Genomic DNA, 27,959 nt, shown 5'->3' on the forward strand with positions numbered 1-27,959 from the left:
ATCAGTAAAAAATAAGTTATGACATTAAATGTTTCTAATAATTATAGTAAATTTCTAATACAAAATTTTTGGTTTAAAATTGAAATAAAAACTAAATTTACCTTAATGAAGTGTTACAAATTTATAAAGGAAAGTAAAAACTTAAGAACGATTACATTGTTCCTGGCTAATTTTAAGTTTATTTAAATAAATACCTATACACACGTAACTGAAAGTAAGGAATTCTAGCATAGGTACTAAAAATATTATTCTGCAAATTAAACTTTATTTAAATATGTACATTTTTCAGCATAATGCATTTCTTTCATATTTTAAATTTTTTACAAAGACGTAATTAAATGTTAATTTACGATTAAGGTTTTCAATATTATTGTACTTAAGTGACAAAGCTATAACAAAAATCATAATATAAAATATGACTTTATACTGTTGCTTCAGTCTACTCTGTCTACTCCGAATTATAAATAATATAAACAAAACACCAAAGAACAGCAATAAATAGATTATAAAAACATCTTCTAATTTAATTTATAAAACTAATATTTATCACATTTTAGATATCAACTTTACTTCAAGTAATAGTGATTCTTAGATTTTAGCTGAAATATTCGAACTTCAGAAAAAACATCCTTTGTATTTGAAACTTGCCTGAATTCACTTGCAATATCAAACACATTTATTCTCTCAGCGATAATAAAAATTATGTATATTGTATAGTGTTTTTTGAGCCCATATTTTAAAATAAAATGTGCACACAAAACACTAATAACCACTCTAGAAAAAAATCTAGTGATTATTTTTTTCTATTTCTTTCGGGAGCATAGAAAATCTAAAAATGTTCACATTCTGGCTATATTTTTTTTTGCACCTTCTTTTGTTCCAGACAACTTATTTTCCTTTCTCTTGTTAATTTTTTTAAGGGCCTTTTGGGAGATATTGTTTTCAGGCCTTAAAAGAGTATAGCCTTTTAAACTCCACATTCTTTTCTTTCTATGGTCAAACAAGATTTATACATTAGAACAAATAAGTAAAATATAAAATGTCGATTGCAATTCTTTAAAACTTTTCTGTACTTATTTGAACTTATCAATTGTATTATCAGCTTATACCAGCTTTAACACTAACAAATAGTTCATTTCTTTAAAAGAAAATTTTTTCCCATCTCCATGCCAGCTCAAATAATGGCCTCTTGAAATTTGTAAAATTTTAATTTTTGGCGCCTTATATATCCGGAACCACAAGTTTTTCCAAATTTCTAAAAACGCAGAAAGCTAATGGTAAATTCCATCACATTAAAAAATGCAATTATTTTTCTTAATTCTCGCAATTAAGCCTTAAAATCGAACATTATGTTAGCCCCTCTTTAAATTAATTTTTTTTTATTTCAAAGACTGCACCATCGTTCATCCTAAATATATGCAATGCTAGAAATAGTTTCGTATATGAATGAAAATATTTTTAATAGTGTGGTAGGTATACATAAACTGTATTTTCACTTGTTGAAGGGAAAAGTGCCACAATACATACCATTGGTTTGACCTAACTTTATTTTCTATTATGCATGCTCAGACATTATTTACCTTTGAGAACTATGTTAATCACATTATCTTAATGTGCTCGTCGCATTAGATACTGTGGCGCAGAATGCCCTAAATATAATACAACAATTGTACTCTATTCTAGTGAGCGGTATAGAACTAAAATTGAATTCAAATTAAACTTTTCATTCAATAAAATAAATTTAAGTAAAAAAAAGTCAAATAAAAAAATTAATTATGCATTTTTTTCTCTTCTTAACTTCTCATATATTATTAATAATTACTTTGTGGTGAGTATTTCAAGATAAGCATTTTAACGTATGATGAAATTAACCAATATTATTTACGCGGATTTAACTAAAAATCTGCTTAGCACTAGATAGACGCCAAAAATATTTGCCAGTGATGTTCATTAACTTAGAATTCTGAGAACATATATTTTTATTTTTTTTTATCAATTTTTAAATAGCTTACTTGTTTATTTATCTTTTTACCGACCGTATTGTGTATACAATAGGTAGGTTATGTGATGGCAACAAATTTTACATACCGATTTTTCGGAATGCACTTCTCCATAGTAGAGAAGTGTAAGTAAACTATTTTTAGCAACCAGTCGGTCCGTCGGTCTGTCGGTCTGTTGGTCCGTCGGTTTGTCGGTCTGTCGGTCTGTCGGTCTATGTATGCACGCGTGTATCTCAAGTTCGGCTGAACCAATTTTGATCAAATTTTATATGTAAGTTTATTTCGCCCATGGCACGAAATGATCAACTTTTGGGATATATCAGGCCTCGGGAGCTGCACTTTTTAGTGGGCCTGTTTTACATTTTTAACCATTTTGAAGAAAATATTCAACCAATTTACTTGAAATTTTATACATAAGCTTCCTTCACTAAACCGACCGCGAAACCTCCTAACGTTTGGAAGAAATCAGGTATCAGCAACTGGACGTTTACTACGGGAAAATATATGCTTTTGCGTATATAAAGAGAAATAGTCAACCGATTTCATTGAAATTTAATATTTGAATTTCTCGTATTAAAACAATGAACATGTAAAGTTTTTGGAAAAATCAGGGCTCGAAACTTGATTTGCGGGCCAATTTTACATTTTTCACCATATCTACAGAAGGAATTGATAGAATTTCTTGAAATTTGATATTTGAGTTCTGGTTGTTACCGAAACTAACTAGCGAACATTTCAGGGTAACACAAAGCGAAATTCTACTAAGAACCAAATTTACATTTTTCTAGATATGTTAACTATGAGCTTACTAGTGTCCTAAAAATTGGAAAAAAGTATTTAACAGACATTTTTATAATATTCTGTAACATCTTCACTTAACTAGACAATATACATTGCGGTCGGTTATGTGCTGACCACATCAGATTTTATAAAATAAAAGAAGCAAATTTATTTTGATTTTTTTGATCAAGGTGTCTCCTTGTGCAATTTCGGTTGATGTCGATAATACAAATTTTGGCACAGTATTAAGTTAGCAAAAATTTTAATTGTATTTTTAGCAACTTGTTTCATTTCTATTTATTTTACTTTAAGCTCAAGTCGATCGAATGAGTCCTTTATGGATAATTTTCAAAAAATTGCTTACTCTCTTAATAAAAAGTACCTCATAAATTGTCTGCTAAATTTCGTTTTAGGGGCAAAAGTACGTAAACTGTGCCGTGGGTTTATTTGGTCCACCTGCAAAATAAAATTTATAATACAAAGGTTAAACCTTTGGTTTGACTAACGTAGTTGCTGCTTAAAAATTTTGGAAGTGTTTAGGAAGAAACAGGAAAATTTAGAAACGTAACGCAATGGAACAAGTAGAAAATAGATATCTTAAAATACAGTTTGAGTTCACTGGAATGGGGCATCAATTAAATGTTAACTGAAAAGTATAATATTCATGAATAAAAACTAAAAAATCTTCTCACACTAACCAAGAAAAGAGCTGTGAAAGAGACTAATATGTAAACTTGTTTTAAATTTCAAATAAAGTGTGAAGTTTAATATCAAAAATAAGCGCAGAAATTTAAAATTTTCCATCACTAATAGCTTGTTAGATGTTTGAAATGTTTTGTTTTATAATATCCAATCTCAACAAAAAATTCATACTTATTTAAATAAATTAAGTTAAAACCTGTAATTTTTCTTTTGTAAATCATCGAAAGACAAAGATGAACCCAAGCTGTCGTAAAATAGTCGGGGACATTAACCTAACCTATAAAGCCCCTTTATGGCCATAAACTCCCAAAACTAGTCAAACTGACTAACCATTAGTTTTACTCTATCCTACTTTTGTGTCTACATTTCGTGAAGAAAGACATGGAAGTCCCGTGACAACACTTTAACCTAAATCGAGAGGTCTCGTTCGTGAGGTCGGTTTTTTATCGAAACCCTCTTTCCTCTATATTTATATTCTGTTCCAAACACGCCCTATATTTTATGGCACAGTTCCTTATTTTTTAGCTTGCTTGGAAATAAGAAACTGTGTCATAAAGCTTGGACCAGATTAGGGAGCACCAACAATATTACGAAAGACCTCGTTCTGGAAAGCTTGTTTTTATTATTTGGTTATAAGGTGCCGTATCAGTGGTTGGCAAGAAAAATTTGACATCAGTACTTTGTCTACCAATTTGAATTTTCAATATTTACCAGAAATTATTTAAACAAAATTAAACATAACAAAATATAAAATATTTTGTTATGTTTGGTTTTGTCTTTAATTTTTCAGGCTATTTTCTTTCTTTCTTTTTCTTTTTTTGTTTGTTTTTCAACCGCTAATTATGTAAATAATAGAAAATATTTCGGTATCTTTGGCAACGTAAACTTGACCTCATTTGTTAAGAAATTTTTAAGGAAAAACGTGAATTAAAATTACATTTTTAAGTGTTTATTTAAATTTTTGAGGTAAAATCAACTTATTTTCAGGCAAATAAAAGAAAATATTTTTTTTTTATTTCATATTTACCAACTTTTTTGTGTTTATATTGCGTTTATATACTTTATTGCATTTATATAATTAAATAAATGGTGGCCAAACATTGTGTCCTCCTCAGTTTCGATATTATTTGTAATTTTCAAGCACACGTAGTCAGCTTATTTTACATAAATTACATAAATAACAAATAAAAAATTAACAATTTGAATAAATTATTTTCAGCATGCCAAACTTAAAAACAAAAAAAAAATATATAAAGGAGAATTTAGTTAATGCGTTAATTGACATAAATAACTGAAATCTCGGAACTAGGGAAAGTGCGAAAAAATATAACATTAATGGGAACTAAATTTAAGAAGAGTAGCCATGGTCCAAGACCAGCCCTTACAACTGAGGAAGAAATTATTCTAACTGAGTGAATTTTGGTAAGTAGTCGAGAAGGGTTTCCATTTCGAAAAGAAAATATTTTAGCTGCGGTAACGGATTTGGTAAAACCACTGGCAGAGAAACAATGATGGTGTGCCAGGAAGAGGTTGGTATGCGCGGCTTTTGAAGCGCTTATCTAATATAACGAAAAGAATTGTTGAAGTTGTGACTTCGGCGTGCTCAAAGGTGTCGAAAAGAAAATAAAAACTCCTGTTTCAGTAACATAAATTAATATTTAAAAGAAGATAATTTTTTAAATATTCTACAACAATCAAAACGAATATTTGAAACGATGAAACAAATTTCTGGTTTTCTGCTAAAACGAAACCTGAGCACAAAAAGGCCAGGAAAATGTTTACAAAATTGAGAAGAAACCAACTAAAACCAATCTCACAGTAATGCTCCCGTTCCCAGCAGCAGGAGATATGGTGTCGCCTATGGTGATTTATCCGTATATGAGAGTAACCGAAAATATTGTTAAATCAGTACCTTCTGATTGGAGTATCGGTGGGAGTGACAGTAGTTTAATGAAAGCAGAAAAACATGGAAAATGTTTGCAAATTTCTGTTAGATACTAACACAGGATTTCCTGTTATTTTGTTCGTTGGTGGATATTGCTCACCAAACTTTACAATTAAGTGAAGCTTTCTCCAAATTACGAATAATATTTATTGCTTTTTATCCAAATGCAACCAGAATATTACAACCAGCTGATGTTGCATTCAAAATTCTTGAAACAAAGAACTAATTAAATGGCGAATTTAAAATCATCAGTTTCATTTGAAAGCGATAAGCGATTGATTTAACAGCGATTGACAGCGATTGAACATTTAATAGCGATTATCTTAACAGAAGCGATTGATGCTTCTGTCTCATGTGAACTATTAAGGAAAGGTTTTAATACATATGGATTATATCCATGGAATCCTTATGCTATTGATTATAGTAAATGCCTGGGGAAAAATTAGAATTCCACAAAAACTTCTAAGGATACTGGGACATCTGTGGTAATTTTGAGCTACGCTTAATTTGGTACAATAGTTGAAAAAGACTTATTTACTAAATTTGAGCTATACAATAATTTAACTGAAACGTCCGCTTATTTTGAAATTTTGTCCAACTTTGGGAAAAGGCCTAATCTAGTTGACGAAGAAAAAGTGAAGTGGGATTTCAATATTTCCGATTTTCAAGTTATTACTCTGGATGTTTTGTCTGAGTTTGATCAAATTTTTCAAATATCAGTTGAAGTGATAGAAATGCCAAAGCATGTAGACTCCTTATGCAAATCTGTATCAATCGCCGAGGGAATCCTATAAATCTTTAAGTATAAACCAAATATTTGATTGGCCAGTATCCTCGGAGTATTCGGTAACGAAGCAATTCGAGAAGCAATCTTTTGTAATTTCTTCCTATGAATATCAACAATAAGCACAAATAAAATCAGAAAATAAAGCTAAACTGAAAAAGGATAAAGAAATGTGAAAATAATTTAGCTTAATGAAAAGGAACCAGGAAGAAACTAAACAACAAAGAAAAAAGTTAGCAGTAAATCCTAATAAGTTAACAGTAAACAAAAATATCAGTAATAATACCTGACGCAACCAGAAAAACACCAGATGCAACATTAACAGTACCTCACGCAGTCTCAAAAATATCTGAGGTAACTCAAAACATACCTGATGAAATCCTAAAACCCCCAGCTGAAATCTATATTATATTTTACAAGATTTTTCCAGTTCATGAACAGGTATACATATAATCTAATAAATAACAAAAACAAAGAAATGAAAATAGCAAAAGAGAATACTGGGTACATACATTACTCAATTGATTATACATACTGTAAAACAAAAACAAAAAATGAAAAACGAAAAGCGAAAGAGAGTAAAAAAAGAGTAGTAATATTTTTTTTGTTTTTTTGCTTTACTACCATAAACAAAAATAAAAAGCAAAAGGAAGCGAAATATTTTAAATGAGTTAAGTAAGAGTAAAATAATTTTTTGTTGTTGTATTTAACATGGAATGGAATTAAAAAAAATAAAACTAAAAATTATGAGAGATATAAGAACACGAATAATGTTACGTACTAAGGCAATTATTCTTCGTGTGCTTGCGAAATTTCAATTGAGTAAGTAGCCAAGCCAGGTCTGTATAAAGAAAAGAGGCATTGATTTTTTATTAATTCACATTCACTTTGGTTTTAAAGTTTAACGTGAAAGGTACTATTTCCTTTCCTTTTAATTTTGTTCGGCATCAGTTCCCCATCCGTCTTGCATATGCCATGACTATAAATAAGTCCCAAGGGCAAACTTTTGAAAAGGATGGCCTCTATCTCCCCAGCCGTGCTTTTCGCATGGGCAATTATACACAGCATGCTCAAGAGCCATAGACTCCAATTCTTTAAAAATTCAAGTCAAAGATACGGTTCGACAGGGAAACAGATAAAGTTGTTTATAAGGAAATTTTTCATTCTTAATTGTTAACTAATTCTTAAATTGAATTTTAATCATATCTATGTAATTAACAGTGACACATATTACATCTTAAAATTTATTAAATTAAAAATATTTCCATTACTTTTATTTGTTAGTATTCAAACCAATATGATATTTATGCATATACAAGTATATACCTGCATATGTATGCCATAATATGTACAAATTTTTCTAAACTTATTTTAAAATTGATTGCCACAATCCTGTTTTTACAACAGACAATGCTGCTTATAAGCAAACCACAGGGGCCCCTAGTATTAAAAATATCTGATGAAATAACCATTACTGCAAAAAAAGTAATCTTGGAACAATTTCAAAGAAATTCAAAACGGCAGGAAAATTATGCAATAAATATACATTTAGTACGTCTGTAGATATTGCTGGAATCAGATCTGCACCTTGCAGCATATCACATTCAGTGCATTTTAAAGAAAAATCAGGTTGAAACTTATACAATTAGAACCAACGATACATATTACTGTGCTACCTGCCAAAAAGTTAATCAAGTTAAAATTAATTACTCTATGTGTTATAGTACTTTCCTTTTCAAACATAATGCAACTTTTTTACCGACCGCATTCTGTATACAAAAAGGTAGCATGATGTGATGGCACCAAATTTCGCATATCGAGTTTTTCCTAGGTACGCACTTCTCCATGGTAGGTGTGTGCAAGCGTGTACCTCCATTTCGGCTGAAGCGATTTTGATGAAATTTTTTATGTAAATTTATTTCGAAGATGGCACGAATTGATCAACTTTTGAGTTATATAAGGCTTCGCGAGTTGGACCGTTTTAATATTTAAATTCGACGTGTTAAAACAATAACATTTACATTTTTTACCATATCTACGGAACGAATTGATGGAATTTATTCAAATTTAATATTTGCGAAAAGTTACTGGCGAACTTTTCGTATAATTCATACCGCACAAAATGAAACTGTCCTAAAGGCCAAATACACATTTTTCTAAGTATGTACGCTAAAATCTTATTAATGTCCTTAAAATTGTAAAGACGTGTTAAAAACACATTTCCATAATTTTCTGGAATACTTTTACTAGTCTAGACAATATAAAGTACATGGCGTGATATGCTGACTACATCAGATTTTTCTGAATAGTTCTAGTTATATAGTTTCTGTTGAATTGTAATAAATATGGTTTATAATTTTATTTATTTTGTTTATCAAAAAGTTTATGTTATATATTTTAGTTGTTATGGATTAGTTATAAGAAATTTAATTTACTATTATCTTTAGTATCGTTTACTTAAAAAATACAAATTTTTCTTGATAAAGCAACCATGAAATTTACTTTTATAAAATAATTTCAATACATATATTGTTTTAATGGCCAATAACTGAATCTTCGAGTAGACTAATAACTGATTCACACGGCCAATCGTTGATTTTTTTAATAGGCCAATTAGTTGAAACCGACGGCCAATCACTGATGTAGGATATGAATATTTTTCTGTTAAGAAAAAATTACATTATAGCCTTTTTTCTGAAATATATAAAAAAATATATTGAATTAGTTCGGAATGCATTCACTAAATATACTAGTAATTAAATATACTAATAAAAATTAATTACATTTTAATTGAAAGTTTATAGGACCATATCGCTTATAGGTGGCTAAAAGCGGTGCGTTGCCCTATATCAACACCTTATTGTGTGTTATTGAGTCTTTAGTGGCTTACATGATAGATCGGATGTAGGTTTCTGGTCATTACTTTAGTTGGCCTTGTCAATCTATTTTGGATTTATTAACACTATTCCAATTTGGATTTATTAACAGCTTTAGTTAATTATCTGTATTCGTTTTAACTTTCAAAATTTATTTTTAATTGATTTTTATTCATCATGCTTTCCTTCACGTCATACTGCGTATAATTGGGTATATCATTCACTATTATCAGTGGAGATTTATGGTTTTTAAGTTGAGCATTTTTCACTGGTTCCTTCTTTTCTTTAGTGGTATTTTTCCTTTCTTTTGATTTTAAGAATACAATCGGTTTCTCTAGCCAACTTTTCCTCATCTGTTTCGTACACGGTCACACCTATTTTTTATTGGTGTCATTTGTTCATACAGTTTGTATTTTGCTGTCCCAATAATCTTAGATTTTCTGCCTTGAGTTTGTAAATCTCTTGTTTCAGGTGTTTAAATAGGTTTTCCTTCTTACTTCCTCCATAGAGGAACACTTTTCAACCCTTAAGCTCTTTCCAAACGGGTTTATTAATTTCGCCAAGTCATCTTTTTTTCGACTGGATTTTCTAGATCAGATGCTGGGTTTTGTTTAGATTCTAGTGGACTCGTGCTACAAGTATGCCTGCTGTATTTATTCCCCAACTCACCAGGGATAAAAAAGTTAAATGAAACGAACTTGAATAAAATTTCGAGCTACAGCGCATTTTGAGCTACAGAATAAAATTTTGAGCTTATTCAAGCAATCGATAGCTTCATTGGTACAAAATGAGCTCAACTTTTTCTTTTTAACAAAAATCGAGGATATTCTAAAATAAAAAATATGTTAATAAAAATTTCTTTTTCTTAATTTATGACATATTACTTGTTTACCTTTAAAAATAATTTACAAACAGTTTTAAATGCTCGATAAGCAAACCATATGTTCGTTACAAAATTACAGGTATGTATACCATGAAAACGCCAAAAAAAATGTATGTGGTCAGCACATACGTTATGTAAGAAAAAAATGCAACATAAACGATTTTAATTGTGTCGTTGATTCACATCCATGTTCTAATGGAAACATATGCTGGTTTAGTTAAAACTGTAATTATAGGTTTAATTTGTTTTAAAGTACGAGTATTCTGGCCAAAAAATAAAAAGAAATTAAAAGAATAAAAGAAAAATAAAAAGAAAAATAAATATAGTATATTTTTATTGAGAAAAATGAAAGAATGATAATAATTTGTTCTTGGAGTTTATAGTTTCTGGGTGATAAAATATATTTAAGATATCATCATAATTTGTGTCCAAAGAATTTCTTGGGATAAAATGAGTGGTGATTTTTTGTGTTCTGGATAAAGTTCGAACTCTAACAAAATTTTTTGTGAGCCTGTAACTAAGAACCTTGTCACATTGCACAAACCGTTTTTAATGCAAAGGTTTCGCATTAGCATGACAATAAAACCTTGTTTTAATTTTGGAATATAAGGCGGAAGGCCAGGTGGATTTAGAGAATCTGAAAATTCTGTTGAAAAATAAACAGAACAACAGGGTATTGTGCTTTTTTAATTTTTTGGTCCGAAAGAGATAAACCGTCGCTAATTGAAAGAAGTCATCTGCAAAATTTTTGATCCGTTGTTGCTGTAATATTTTCACAATATTATTTATGTTTGGCTCAAACATTTTACATAAATTAAAATTAAAGAACGCATATACAAATACAAATTTTTTTTTTAGACAATAACAAATTTTCGCCTTAAAAATTAAATTTAAAAATTATACAAAATAACATTTATTAGTACTAATACGCCATTAAATATGTAATATAAACATTATTTATCTTACATATTTAATGGAGTATAATGTTAAAATAAAAAAAGGTTATACTTAACTATAAGTAAATAGAGGTTTTTTCATCGTGTCTTTCGTCAGTCAAGTCTGTGTTTGTGTTTTTTGCATAAACGCAGCATTCTGCTGAAAGGTTCATGTTTCCCATAATTTATCCTATGAAAAGGAATCATGAAAAGATCAGGGAACGAGACCTAAAGTTAGAGTTAGTCACAGTTTTATTTAGAGTGTCGGGAGAGATTAAGTTAGTTTTCAAAAGCTGAAAAATTAAAAACAAATCAGCAACGTCACGTCTTTTGCCCAGTGTGGGTAAGTCAATTAATTTGAGTCTGTGTTCATAAGGAGGAAGAATGATGGGGTCTTCCCAAGGAAGAAGGCGCAGTGCGAACCTAAAAAAGTTTTCTTTAGTTGACTCAATCCTGTTAATATATATATCATAATAGGGTGACCATACCTGAGAAGCATATTCGAGATGAGGACTTACCAGGAATGTGTAGAGCGATTTTAAGGCATAAGGATTATTAAACTCCTTTGACCAGCGTGTAATGCAACCTAACATCGAGCTTGATCTGCATATGATATGATTGTTGTGGTTTATGAATGATAACTTGTTATCGAAGCATACACCTAGGTCCATTATTGAATAAAATTGGCCATTCAAAGTACACCTTGTTAAAAATGGCCGTCTTTGCCTAAACTGGCACATTTCTGCAAATTTACTTACATTGATTTTTAGCTTATTACTTGAACATCACACGTAAAAGCGGTTACTTACATTGATTTTTAGATTATTACTTGCACACCACACGTAAAAGATCATTCTGAAGATACATCGCATCGTTTACGTAGCCTATTTTTTTTTTTAATTTTCATAGCATCAGCATAAATTAATACCTCACTGTACGTCAACAGGGAAACAACATCAGTTATTGAAATTGTGAACAGCAATGGACCTAAATTGGCACACTGGGGAACAGTAGAATAAGACAAAAGAGGCGAAAAAATTCCTGAACGAAAGAGGGCTCTGTAAGTCCAACCAGAGAGATATGACTTTCTCCAGGCTAAGAAGTTATCAGGGAATCCTAAGAGTTTCAATTTTAAACGTCATGTGGTAGAATGTCAAAGGCAGATACCCATTGTCCATATTATTTGAGAAAAATAACGTAATTTCTTTTTTCTTTTAAATTTCGGATTTCTTTTTCAAGAAGACATACTGACGCCCACTAATGAATGGCTAACAATGGTAATAAATGGTGCCATATACTGTCAACTCAAAAACCTTAGGAATTGCCAACAGTTCAGCGATATGACGGTAATTTGGCCAGTCATTTTTATTGCTTTACTTATGGATTAGCCCAATGAAAGCTACCTTACACACGGAAGGAAAAATACCCGATGAATAAGACTTATTAAAATTTCGGTAAAGATGGGCGCCAGAAAAGAGCAGGACCTGCTTAAAATAATCTTAGGAACTCTATCTGGTCCTGGAGAAAGACTACAACCCAATTTTGAAAGATATTTTTCAACCGCAAAAGAGTTCGTGACAAAATTTGTAAAGGTAGTTTTAGGATAGTTATCAATGTGCAGAAAGTCGTCAAAATCGATGTGAAAAGGTGAAAAAGAGTAAGATTCGACGAAAAAGTTAAGAAAAAACTCGGAAATAGTTTGGGAATTATTACATGTATTCCGCCGGAATTCAAGAAGATGGATAACTATAAGTTTTCTTCTTATCGTTTATGAACTTCCAAAAACTTGGGGATTATGTATTCCAAAACGAATTATCGAAATTTTAACGTTCTTTTGCTGTTAACATAAATTTATCATACGTTAATCGGAAATTATCATAGTACCTTTCGCCTTTAGTAGAGAGATATTTGCGCCACAGCTTATTCTTTTTGTTGCGAAGTTCGCTTAACTCTTGTGAAAACCATGGAGGGCCAAAGCCAGTATTCTTAGATTTCAACATTGGAATAAAATGTTTCATTAAACTTACCTGTCATAGACTGAATATCAGTAAAGTTAAATACTGGAGAGAAGTCGTAAGAAGAAAAGAATTCATTTAACATTGCGAAATGCACCCTCTTAAACTCAAAACGGTGGATAAGGGGCTCATCAATAGATGGTTGGTAGACAATGCAATAGATGGTATAGCACCGTTTCACCTATTTTATTATTGTGAACAAAATTTATTAGGCATTGCACATTGTGCATCATAAAGCACTTTCTTGTAACATTATTATGCTGAATGCAGAACTAATTATAGAATTAAAGTCCGGAACTAAACTTTCAATTTTTTGTTTTATAAATTCAACAACAAGGTAATTTATTTTTTGATTTTAACAACCAAAAATTTACTTTTTGACGAAAGTGAAGCTTATTGCAAAAGGTTTTAAAAAAATTTTATCAAATGAGTTTTTTCAAAGTTTATTTGAATATGAAAAAAAGTAAAATTTATTTAATTATATACTTAAATGATTGTATGTAGCGAAATATTATTCGTAATTTTAAATTTACGAATAAAATTTGATTTTTTATTTCACAAATCGCCTGAGCAGTGTATAAAAAAAGTCTCGACTTGCATTCAAAAATTTAAGGAAAATCAAAGATTCGGTCTAAAATTTGTGACTTGAATAATAAGCTTTTCATGTACATAGGTATAAGCTTTTACACTGTTCATTATATTTTTTAGATTTTATTAAAATAAATGCATTTACTGGTATTTATAGGCTTGTGGTTTTGAAATTTCAGAATGTCGTTCTGTTTAACTGTTTTAGTTTTGGATATAAATGTGTGAAACAAATTATGCGCCATTTCATTTTAGTCTAATTTTTTGAATGACTTACACTACACCAATTCCACATAAAATTCTAACATTCGCTTGATTATTAAACATTTTTTCAATTCAACATAAGTAGTAGATATCAATTAATATTTAATTCTGTTGACAACATTGTTTTCAAAAATGAAAGCAAAACATAGTAGTAGAAATTCATAACGATCATGTAATTTTGAAATTCATTCGAAATTTTTTGTTGTTAAACAAAAAAAAAAAATATTGGTATACACAATCTCAATATCAAGCTACGCATTCCATTGAATATTTTCCGCATTCTCTTTTTATACCCTGCACTTCGTGAAGAGTATATTAACTTTGGTATGGAGTTTGTAACTACTTGAAGGAATCATCTGCGGTATGGACATATATATATATCCTCGCTTAGCGCAAAATTCTGCGTCGATTTAGACATTTCCGTCTGTCCGTCCGTCCGTCCGATCACACGATCACTCAAAAACGAATAATGCAATCGACACCAAACTTTCATCAGTTTTTTTTTTGTGCCAAGGAAGAGCCCTATTGTTATTGGACTAATTTGGACAACAGGTTCGGTTAGCTGCCATACAACTCAAAGAGTTTATTTTAAATATTTCTAAAACTAATAAAGCTATAAATATAAAACTTTGTATACATGTGTCCAATTATATTCTACACATGCTCTAAAAATTATAATGGGGTAGCTACACCGGTTCGGGTGGCTGCCATCCAACAGCAAATTTTTTATATTCGGAAAAATAATAAATTCAGATTCATGAAACTTGGCAGTCATGTGTCCAATTATAGGTCAAATATATTTCTGAAGTTTTAGAGGAATTGCTTGACAGGTTCGGGTACCTGCCATATAATTCCCGAAGCTAATTTTAAATATTTGGAAAAATAATATAGTCAGATACATGAAACTTGGCAGTTGTGTGTCGAGTTATAGGCCAGATATATTTCTGAAGGTTTAGTGGAGTTGCTTGACAGGTTCGAGTAGCGCCCATACAAGTCTAAAAGCTTATTCTTAATATTTGTAAAAATAATAAAGTTAGATTTATGAAACTTGGCAGCTGTGTGTCCAATTGTAGATCAGATATATTTGTTAAGTTTTAGTGGAATTGCTTGACAGGTTCGGGTACCTGCCATACAACTCCAGAAGCTAATTTTAATATTTGTAAAAATAATAAAGTCAGATTTATGAAACTTGGCAATTGTGTATCCAGTTATAAGACACATATATTTCTGAAGTTTTGGTTGAATTGCTCTACAGCTACGAGTAGCTCCCATACAAGTTCAAGATTTTAAATATTTGGAAAAATAAATCAGATTCATGAAACTTGGCAGTTGTGTGTCCAGTTATAAATCAGATATATCCGTGAAATTTCTACAGAATGGTTTCACAGGTTTGAGTAATTGCTATACAACAACGAAAGGTGCAGGGTATAATTCAATCGGTTTATACCGACCAAAACGTTTTTACTTGTTCTAATTTCTTTTTATTCTCATTCTTAATTTTTTTTTTTTTGTGTTCTTGTTGTTTACTAATGCAATAGTATACAGAAAAAGTAATGCATTATAATAATATGTTTGTTTGTTTGGTGAGTGGGCGACAACTCAGCATAAATAAAATTTTACGTATGTGAAACAATTTAAATATAATGTGTACGAACGAGTGTAGCCAGGGCGACCGATCACTCAGCATAATAAAAGTCTTGCTTTGTGATACAATTAAATGTGTACGAGCGAATGTTGATAGGGAGCAATCTCAGCAAAATAACAATCCTGCTTTATAAGATAACTAGTCGTGTGTGCTTGCATTGCAAGCCTTGCAAGTATTATGCCTGTAGTTTTGAAATTGTGTTCCATTCTGTGGCTGAGATATTTTAAGTTTACTTTATTTCTTCAAAAACACACCCGTAATATAGATATAGGTATGTATTTTTCTAATAAATTATAAGATAAAACCTAAAATAAGAAAAGTTCTGAAAAATAATTACGAAAAAATACATAATTAAGAAAATAATTAGTTCCTTTGAGATCTAATACCTTTGAGTAATTTATTTTAGAACCTCGATTTGAGTTATATCGCATAAAATCTTGTACAATAAGCACTTTAAGAGATAAATTACTATATACGCATAAAATAATTCGCTATTAAAATGCATGCATGTGTGTATTTACAGTTTTAATACATGCGAATAAAACGCGTGTTTGTGAAATGAGCTACCACCAATACTAACGTATATAGGGTAATGCGTATAGCATACGATTTCTATGCAAAAAGTCCCAAGTTCGACCCCTGAAAAATGCGATTTGCCAGATGAACTTTTTTTTATTGATAATTAAAACTTTACAATTTTCTTAAGAAAGTGTTCACTTTTTGTTATAACTCACACTTCCAAAAATTAATTCATATACAATATTAATACTACCAAAAGTAAGTAAAAAATTACCCCTACAAGATGTAGTACCATTTTGTAAAAAACGATTACAAAGCATCTTGCGAGGGGGTGAGGGGGAGAACTGGTGGAATTCTTGCTTTTTCTGGGACCCTAGAGGCAAAACTCTACCTAATGCCTTTTGTCCCATGTCTCTAGCCCTTCTAGAACTACCCGTACTTTTTACCACCTAAGAAGTAGCTATATACATATAATGTAAAATAGGATGGTTTTTGAAGAGTTATACGAAATATGAATAAAATATAGAATTATAAAGGGAAATTCAAGGTACTGCGTAGCCTAGTGGGTAGCGTGGTAGTCTGATAGCCAGAAGGTTATTGGATAAATGCTTGCCTGGATGGTGTCATATTTTTCTTTTTTTGGATTATTTTAAAAATTTTTTTTTATTTTGTTTAAATTTTTTGTTTTATTTTTTTTTAATATATAACAGATAAATATTATTATAAAAATTTAAAGAAAACTTCCAAAAAAAAAATTGTTACAATAGTTAAGTACATAAATATGTATGTATATATTTTTTTAAAGCTTCCTAACTATTTTTTTTAGCTTTCTATATGAATTGAAAATTTCTTGTTCAAAAAATTTGAAATTAAATTTTAAGCAAAAACGTACATAATTATGAATGTATACCTATTTTTTTAAAACTGCGGGTGAACATATAGAAATAAGTTTCTCAAATAAAAAAAAGGCTTAGATTAAAATAAAATAATAATTCTATTCAAATATATGTATGTACATATGAATGTAGTTTTTCAAATAAAGAAAAGGTTTAGGCAAAAACAAAATAATAATTTTATTCAAATATATGTATGTACATATGAATGTATTAAAATTTAGCATTTTACAGTTTTTCGTTTGGAACAATAATAATAAAATTCTAACAACATACGTACATATATTCTGTATGTATATTTTTTTAAAGCTTGCTGACGAAACGTAATCTTCAAAACAACAACAAATGAAATTCAGATATTGATATTCAGATGCCACAAAACATCTGATGTCTGATAAAATCTGACATTTATTTACGTTAATATTAATTCGATTATGCGAACCAAACATATATGAGATCATTATATTTTCAAATATTATTTATTTACCAGTTTGTGTTTCTAATATGTTAATAACGTAAAACGTATCATTTATTTCTTGGTTTGTGTTTCTAATTATAAAAAGTATAAAAAAAACGTGCTTTTGTTATACAAAAATTTTTCAGAAAATCTTAAAATAGAGCTAGTTCGGGGCTAAAAAGTTCCAATGTCAGATTTTTCTGGGACCCTAAAAGGAAAACTCTATCTAATGCCTTTTGTCCCATGTCTCTAGCCCTTCTAGAAGTACCCGTACTTTTTACCACTTGAGAAGTAGCTATATATATATAATAAATGTAAAATAGGATGGTTTTTGAAGAGTTATACGAAATATGAATAAAATATAGAATTATAAAGGGTAATTCAAGGAACTGCGTAGCCTCGTGGGTAGCGTGGTAGTCTCATAGCCAGAAGGTTATTGGATCAATGCTTGCCTGGATGGTGTCATACTTTTCTTTTTTTGGATTATTTTAAAAATTTTTTTTTATTTTATTTAAATCTTTTGTTTTATTTTTTTTTTAATATATAACAGATAAATATGATTATAAAAATTTAAAGAAAATTTCCAAAAAAAAAATTGTTACAATATATAGAAATAAGTTTCCCAAATAAAGAAAAGGTTTAGATTAAAATAAAATAATAATTGTATTCAAATATATGTATGTACATATGAATGTAGTTTTTCAAATAAAGAAAAGGTTTAGGCAAAAACAAAATAATAATTTTATTCAAATATATGTATGTACATATGAATGTATTAAAATTTAGCATTTTACAGTTTTTCGTTTGGAACAATAGTAATAAAATTCTAACTACATACGTACATATATTCTGTATGTATATTTTTTTAAAGCTTGCTGACCAAACGTAATGTTCAAAACAACAACAAATGAAATATTGATATTCAGATGCCACAAAACATCTGATGTCTGATAAAATCTGACATTTATTGACGTTAATATTAATTCGATTATGCGAACCAAACATATGTGAGATCATTATATTTTCAAATATTATTTATTTACCAGTTTGTGTTTCTAATATGCTAATAACATAAAACGTATCATTTATTTCTTGGTTTGTGTTTCTAATTATAAAAAGTATAAAAAAAAAACGTGCTTTTGTTATACAAAAATTTTTCAGAAAATCTTAAAATAGAGCTATTTCGGAGCTAAAAACTTCCAATGTCAGATTTTTCTGGGACCCTAGGGGCAAAACTCTATCTAATGCCTTTTGTCCCATGTCTCTAGCCCTTCTAGAAGTACCCGTACTTTTTACCACCTGAGAAGTAGCTATATATATAATAATGTAAAATATGATGGTTTTTAATGAGTTATACGAAATATAAATAAAATATAGAATTATTAAGGGAAATTCAAGGTACTGCGTAGCCTAGTGGTTAGCGTGGTAGTCTCATAGCCAGAAGGTTATTGGATCAATGCTTGCCTGGATGTCGTCGTATTTTAATTTTTATACCCGTACGAACGTATGTTCGAAGGGTATACTAAATTTGCCTTACCGTTTGTAACGCTAAGAAATAACGGTCTTAGATATAGACTCAAGTGTATGTTTTTGATCAGCGTCAAATTCTGAGTTGATTTACCTCTGTCTGTCCGTCCGTCCGTCCGTCCGTCCGTCCGTCCGTCCCAACGATAACTCAAAAACTAATTGAGCTAAGTTCACCAAATTTTCACAAATGATTTATTGTACCAAGTGCCAGAACCCTATTTAAATTGGGCATGATCGGGGTACCGGTTCGGGTAGCTGCCATACAACTTCAAAATTTATTTGGCTATATCTCAGAAACTATAAAAGCTATGGTATTGAAATTTCACACAAACAAATATATTAATAGGGCCAATGTGTCCCATAAAAGTCGTTGAAATTACTTGGCTCCTTCTGGTACCTGCCATACAACTTCAAAAGTTATTTGGCTATATCTCAGAAACTATAAAAGCTATGGTATTGAAATTTCACACAAACAAATATATTAATAGGGCCAATGTGTCTCATAAAAGTCGTTGAAATTACTTGGCTCCTTCTGGTACCTGCCATACAACTTCAAAAGTTATTTGGCTATATCTCAGGAACTATAAAAGCTATGGTATTGAAATTTCACACAAACGAATATATTAGTAGGGCCAATATGCCCCATAAAAGTCGTTGAAATTTCTTGGCTCTTTCTGGTAGCTGCCATACAACTTCAACAGTAGTTTGGCACACACAGTATTTTGAAAAAAACATTGTACTGAAATTTTTCATAAATTAATATACGGCAACTCCATAGTCAGTTATGGCATTATTATTCGAACATAGGATAACGAATTCGTACGGGTATCACAGAGTTGACAAGGTCAACTCTATTTTTTTCTGGTTTTGTATTATTTTAAAATTTTTTTTTTTATTTTGTTTAAATTTTGTGTTTTATTTTTTTTTAATATATAACAGATAAATGTTATATAAAAGTTTAAAGAAAATTTCCAAAAAAATATTCTTATAATAGTTTGGAAAAATTCGCAAAAATTTTAAGTACATAAATATGTATGTATGTATATTTTTTTTAAAGCTTCCTGAGTAATTTTTTTAAGCTTTCTATATGAATCTAATAATATTCAAAACTGTAGAATATAGAGAAATAAATTTTAAACGCATAATTATTATATCATGGGGGTAAACTTAGAAAAATTAATTTCTTAAATAAAGAAAAGGTTTAGTCAAAAACAAAATAATAATTTTATACATATATATGTATGTATGTATGTATGAATATATATATGTATGCATATATGAATGGATTAGAATTGAAGATTTTAAAATTTTTCGTTCCAACATATGTACGTATGTACATATGAATGTATTAGAATCGAAAATTTTGAAATTTTGCTGTTGGAAAAATTATAAATAAAATTATAAATGCAAACATACATAATTATGAATGGATACCTGTTTTTTTTAAACTGTGGGTAAACATATAGGATTGAATTTTTCAAATAAAGAAAAGGTTTAGTCAAAAACAAAATAACAATTTATGTATGTAAAAATATATGTATGTATGCATATATGAATATATGTGTGTATGTATATATGAATGGATTAGAATTGAAGATTTTAAAATTTTTCATTCCAACATATGAACGTATGTACATATGAATGTATTAGAATCGAAAATTTTGAAATTTTGTTGGAAAAATTATAAATAAAATTATAAATGAAAACATACATAATTATGAATGGATACCTGTTTTTTTTAAACTGTGGGTAAACATATAGGATTGAATTTTTCAAATAAAGGAAAGGTTTAGTCAAAAACAAAATAACAATTTATGTATGTAAAAATATATGTATGTATGCATATATGAATATATGTGTGTATGTATATATGAATGGATTAGAATTGAAGATTTTAAAATTTTTCGTTCCAACATATGAACGTATGTACATATAAATGTATTAGAATCGAAAATTTTGAAATTTTGTTGTTGGAAAAATTATAAATAAAATTATAAATGCAAACATACATAATTATGAATGGATACCTGTTTTTTTTAAACTGTGGGTAAACATATAGGATTGAATTTTTCAAATAAAGAAAAGGTTTAGTCAAAAACAAAATAACAATTTATGTATGTAAAAATATATGTATGTATGCATATATGAATATATGTGTGTATGTATATATGAATGGATTAGAATTGAAGATTTTAAAATTTTTCGCTCCAACACATGAACGTATGTACATATGAATGTATTAGAATCGAAAATTTTGAAATTTTGTTGTTGGAAAAATTATAAATAAAATTATAAATGCAAACATACATAATTATGAATGGATACCTGTTTTTTTTAAACTGTGGGTAAACATATAGGATTGAATTTTTCAAATAAAGAAAAGGTTTAGTCAAAAACAAAATAACAATTTATGTATGTAAAAATATATGTATGTATGCATATATGAATATATGTGTGGATGTATATATGAATGGATTAGAATTGAAGATTTTAAAATTTTTCGTTCCAACATATGAACGTATGTACATATGAATGTATTAGAATCGAAAATTTTGAAATTTTGCTGTTGGAAAAATCATAAATAAAATTATAAATGCAAACATACATAATTATGAATGGATACGTGTTTTTTTTAAACTGTGGGTAAACATATAGCATTGAATATTAAACATAAAGAAGAGGTTTAGTCAAAAACAAAATAATAATTTATGTATGTAAAAATATATGTATGTATGCATATATGAATATATATATGTATGTATATATGAATGGATTGGAATTTAGCATTTTACAGGTTTTCGCTCGAACAATAAAAATAAAATTTTAGGTAGATACATACGTACATAAATTGTGTATGTATATTTTTATAAAGCTTGCTGACGAAACATATTATTCAAAACAATAACAAATGAAGCATTAATATTTAGTTGCCACAAAACATCTGATGTCTTTTATAAAATCTGACATTTATTTAAGTTTATTTCGATTTTTCGAAATTAAAATATATGTGAGATCATTGTATTTTCGAATATTATTTATTTCTCGTTCTCGGTTTGTGTTACTAATAATAAAAAGTATTATTTCATTTGTTGGTTTGCGTTTCTAGTAATATAAAGTATAAAAGAAAAAGGCGCTTTTGTTATACAAAATTTTTTTCAGAAAATGTTAAAATAGAGCTACTTCGGGGCTAAAAAGTTCCAATGTCAGATTTTTCTGGGACCCTGGAGGCAAAACTCTATCTAATGCCCTTTGTCCCATGTCTCTAGCCCTTCTAGAAGTACCCGTACTTTTTACCACCTGAGAAGTAGCTATATATATATAATGTAAAATATGATGGTTTTTGATGAGTTATACGAAATATGAATAAAATATAGAATTATATAAGGGAAATTCAAGGTACTGCGTAGCCTAGTGGTTAGCGTGGTAGTCTCATAGCCAGAAGGTTATTGGATCAATGCTTGCCTGGATGTCGTCGTATTTTTATTTTTTTGCATTATTTTAAAATTTTTTTTTTATTTTGTTTAAATTTTGTGTTTTATTTTTTTTTAATATATAACAGATAAATGTTATATAAAAGTTTAAAGAAAATTTCCAAAAAAATATTCTTATAATAGTTTGGAAAAATTCGCAAAAATTTTAATTACATAAATATGTATGTATGTATATTTTTTTTAAAGCTTTCTGAGTAATTTTTTTAAGCTTTCTATATGAATTTAATAATATTCAAAACTGTAGAATATATAGAAATAAATTTTAAACGCATAGTACTTATGTCATGGGGGTAAACTTACAAAAATGAATTTCTCAAATAAAGAAAAGGTTTAGTCAAAAACAAAATAATAATTTTATTCAAATATGTATGTATGTATATATGAATATATGTATGTATGGATATATGAAAGTTTTAGAATTGAAGATTTTAATATTTTTCGTTCCAACATATGAACGTATGTGCATATGAATGTATTAGAATGGAAAATGTTGAAATTTTGCTGTTGGGACAATTAGAAATAAAATTATTAATACAAACACACGTATTAAGAATGTATACCTAGTTTTTTAAAAACTGCGGGTGAACATATAGAAATAAATTTCTCAAATAAAGAAAAGGTTTAGGTTAAAATAAAATAATAATTGTATTCAAATATATATACATATGTACATATGAATGTAATTTTTCAAATAAAGAAAAAAAAGGTTTAGGCAAAAACAAAATAATAATTTTATTCAAATATATGTATGTACATATGAATGGATTAAAATTTAGCATTTTACAGTTTTTCATTTGGAACAATAAAAATAAAATTCTAACTACATACGTACATTATATTCTGTATGTATATTTTTTAAAGCTTGCTGACGAAACGTAATGTTCAAAACAATAACAAATGAAATATTAATATTCAGATGTCACAAAACATCTGATGTCCGATAAAAGCTGACATTTATTTACGTTAAGATTAATTCGATTATCCGAACCAAAAATATGTGAGATCATTATATTTTTAAAATTATTTATTTTTCGGTTTGTGTTTCGAATAATAAGAATAACGTAAAATGTATCATTTATTTCTTGGTTTATGTTGCTAATTATAAAAAGTATAAAAGAAAAACGTGCTTTTGTTATACAAAAATTTTTTCAGAAAATCTTAAAATAGAGCTATTTCGGGGCTAAAAAGTTCTAATATCAGATTTTTCTGGGACCATAGAGGCAAAACTCTATCTAATGCCTTTTGTCCCATGTCTCTAGCCCTTCGAAAAGTAGCTATATATATATAATGTAAAATAGGATGGTTTTTGAAGAGTTATACGAAATATGAATGAAATATAGAATTATAAAGGAAAATTCAAGGTACTGCGTAGCCTAGTGGTTAGCGTGGTAGTCTCATAGCCAGAAGGTTATTGGATCAATGCTTGCCTGGATGTTGTCGTATTTTTATTTTTTTGGATTATTTTAAAAATTTTTTTTTTTATTTTGTTTAAATTTTGTGTTTTATTTTTTTTTAATATATAACATATAAATGTTATTATAAAAGTTTAAAGAAAATTTCCAAAAAAATATTCTTATAATAGTTTGGAAAAATTCGCAAAAATTTTAAGTACATAAATATGTATGTATGTACATTTTTTTTTAAAGCTTCCTGAGTAATTTTTTTAAGCTTTCTATATGAATTTAATAATATTCAAAACTGTAGAATATATAGAAATAAATTTTAAACGCATAGTAACTATGTCATGGGGGTAATCTTACAAAAATGAATTTCTCAAATAAAGAAAAGGTTTAGTCAAAAACAAAATAATAATTTTATTCAAATATGTATGTATGTATATATGAATATATGTATGTATGGATATATGAAAGTTTTAGAATTGAAGATATTAATATTTTTCGTTCCAACATATGAACGTATGTACATATGAATGTATTAGAATGGAAAATGTTGAAATTTTGCTGTTGGGACAATTAGAAATAAAATTATTAATACAAACACACGTATTAAGAATGTATACCTAGTTTCTTAAAACTGCGGGTGAACATATAGAAATAAATTTCTCAAATAAAGAAAAGGTTTAGGTTAAAATAAAATAATAATTGTATTCAAATATATATACATATGTACATATGAATGTAATTTTTCAAATAAAGAAAAAAAAAGGTTTAGGCAAAAACAAAATAATAATTTTATTCAAATATATGTATGTACATATGAATGTATTAAAATTTAGCATTTTACAGTTTTTCGTTTGGAACAATAAAAATAAAATTCTAACTACATACGTACATTATATTCTGTATGTATATTTTTTTAAAGCTTGCTGACGAAACGTAATGTTCAAAACAATAACAAATGAAATATTAATATTCAGATGTCACAAAACATCTGATGTCCGATAAAAGCTGACATTTATTTACGTTAAGATTAATTCGCTTATCCGAACAAAAAATATGTGAGATCATTATATTTTCAAAAATTATTTATTTCTCGGTTTGTGTTTCGAATAATAAGAATAACGTAAAACGTATCATTTATTTCTTGGTTTATGTTGCTAATTATAAAAAGTATAAAAGAAAAACGTGCTTTTGTTATACAAAATTTTTTCAGAAAATCTTAAAATAGAGCTATTTCGGGGCTAAAAAGTTCTAATATCAGATTTTTCTGGGACCATAGAGGCAAAACTCTATCTAATGCCTTTTGTTCCATGTCTCTAGCCCTTCTAGAAGTACCCGTACTTTTTACCACCTGAGAAGTAACTATATATATATAATAATGTAAAATATGATGGTTTTTGATGAGTTATACGAAATATGAATAAAATATAGAATTATTAAGGGAAATTCCAGGTACTGTGTAGCCTAGTGGTTAGCGTGGTAGTCTCATAGCCAGAAGGTTATTGGATCAATGCTTGCCTGGATGTTGTCGTGTTTTTATTTTTTTGGATTATTTTAAAAATTTTTTTTTTATTTTATTTAAATTTTGTGTTTTACTTTTTTTTTAATATATAACAGATAAATGTTATTATAAAAGTTTAAAGAAAATTTCCAAAAAAATATTCTTATAATAGTTTGGAAAAAATCGCAAAAATTTTAAGTACATAAATATGTATGTATGTATATTTTTTTAAAGCTTTCGAGTAATTTTTTTAAGCTTTCTATATGAATTTAATAATATTCAAAACTGTAGAATATATAGAAATAAATTTTAAACGCATAATTATTATATCATGGGGGTAAACTTACAAAAATTAATTTCTTAAATAAAGAAAAGGTTTAGTCAAAAACAAAATAATAATTTTATTCATATACATGTGTGTATGTATGTATGAATACATATATGTATGCATATATGAATGGATTAGAATTGAAGATTTTAAAATTTTTCGTTCCAACATATGAACGTATGTTCATATGAATGTATTAGAATCGAAAATTTTGAAATTTTGCTGTTGGAAAAATTATAAATAAAATTATAAATGCAAACATACATAATTATGAATGGATACCTGTTTTTTTTAAACTGTGGGTAAACATATAGGATTGAATTTTTCAAATAAAGAAAAGGTTTAGTCAAAAACAAAATAATAATTTTATTCATATACTTGTATGTATGTATGTATGAATATATATATGTATGCATATATGAATGGATTAGAATTGAAGATTTTAAAATTTTTCGTTCCAACATATGAACGTATGTTCATATGAATGTATTAGAATCGAAAATTTTGAAATTTTGCTGTTGGAAAAATTATAAATAAAATTATAAATGCAAACATACATAATTATGAATGGATACCTGTTTTTTTTAAACTGTGGGTAAACATATAGGATTGAATTTTTCAAATAAAGAAAAGGTTTAGTCAAAAACAAAATAACAATTTATGTATGTAAAAATATATGTATGTATGCATATATGAATATACATATGTGTGTATGTATATATGAATTAATTAGAATTGAAGATTTTAAAATATTTCGTTCCAACATATGAACGTATGTACATATGAATGTATTAGAATCGAAAATTTTGAAATTTTGTTGTTGGAAAAATTATAAATAAAATTATAAATGCAAACATACATAATTATGAATGGATACCTGTTTTTTTTAAACTGTGGGTAAACATATAGGATTGAATTTTTCAAATAAAGAAAAGGTTTAGTCAAAAGCAAAATAACAATTTATGTATGTAAAAATATATGTATGTATGCATATATGAATATATGTGTGTATGTATATATGAATGGATTAGAATTGAAGATTTTAAAATTTTTCGTTCCAACATATGAACGTATGTACATATGAATGTATTAGAATCGAAAATTTTGAAATATTGCTGTTGGAAAAATTATAAATAAAATTATAAATGCAAACATACATAATTATGAATGGATACCTGTTTTTTTTAAACTGTGGGTAAACATATAGGATTGAATTTTAAACATAAAGAAGAGGTTTAGTCAAAAACAAAATAATAATTTATGTATGTAAAAATATATGTATGTATGCATATATGAATATACGTGTGTATGTATATATGAATGGAATGGAATTTAGCATTTTACAGGTTTTCGCTCGAACAATAAAAATAAAATTTTAGGTAGATACATACGTACATAAATTGTGTATGTATATTTTTTTAAAGCTTGCTGACGAAACATATTATTCAAAACAATAACAAATGAAGCATTAATATTCAGTTGCCACAAAACATCTGATGTCTTTTATAAAACCTGTCATTTATTTAAGTTTATTTCGATTTTTCGAAATTAAAATATATGTGAGATCATTGTATTTTCGAATACTATTTATTTCTCGTTCTCGGTTTGTGTTTCTAATAACAAAAAGTATTATTTCATTTGCTGGTTTGCGTTTCTAGTAATATAAAGTATAAAAGAAAAAGGCGCTTTTGTTATACAAAATTTTTTTCAGAAAATGTTAAAATTGAGCTATTTCGGGGCTAAAAAGTTCTAATGTCAGATTTTTCTGGGACCCTAGAGGCAAAACTCTATCTAATGCCCTTTGTCCCATGTCTCTAGCCCTTCTAGAAGTACCCGTACTTTTTACCACCTGAGAAGTAGCTATATATATATAATGTAAAATATGATGGTTTTTGATGATTTATACGAAATATGAATAAAATATAGAATTATTAAGGGAAATTCAAGGTACTGTGTAGCCTAGTGGTTAGCGTGGTAGTCTCATAGCCAGAAGGTTATTGGATCAATGCTTGCCTGGATTTCGTCGTATTTTTATTTTTTTGCATTATTTTAAAATTTGTTTTTTTATTTTGTTTAAATTTTGTGTTTTATTTTTTTTTAATATATAACAGATAAATGTTATATAAAAGTTTAAAGAAAATTTCCAAAAAAATATTCTTATAATAGTTTGGAAAAATTCGCAAAAATTTTAAGTACATAAATATGTATGTATGTATATTTTTTTTAAAGCTTTCTGAGTAATTTTTTTAAGCTTTCTATGTATATGAATTTAATAATATTCAAAACTGTAGAATATATAGAAATAAATTTTAAACGCATAATTATTATATCATGGGGGTAAACTTACAAAAATTAATTTCTTAAATAAAGAAAAGGTTTAGTCAAAAACAAAATAATAATTTTATTCATATACATGTATGTATGTATGT

General features: G+C 28.0%; 1 protein-coding gene across 4 annotated transcripts in view; it reads left to right on the forward strand.

Annotated features, from left to right (window-relative positions):
* The window catches only part of LOC129616016 (zwei Ig domain protein zig-8), a 158,823-nt gene continuing 130,864 nt past the window's right edge, over positions 1–27,959 (forward strand). For 2 of the 4 annotated variants that reach the window (XM_055531435.1, XM_055531439.1), the window contains exon 1: positions 1–233. The gene's annotated coding sequence lies outside the window, so the exon portion shown is untranslated. Of the gene's footprint in view, positions 234–4,775; positions 4,905–27,959 lie in introns of those variants that run through there. The other 2 variants (XM_055531436.1, XM_055531437.1) reach the window with 2 other exon arrangements.

The sequence above is a fragment of the Condylostylus longicornis genome, unplaced genomic scaffold (genome assembly GCF_029603195.1).
Source record: "Condylostylus longicornis isolate FDR11 unplaced genomic scaffold, ASM2960319v2 ptg000157l, whole genome shotgun sequence".
NCBI classification, from domain to species: domain Eukaryota; kingdom Metazoa; phylum Arthropoda; class Insecta; order Diptera; family Dolichopodidae; genus Condylostylus; species Condylostylus longicornis.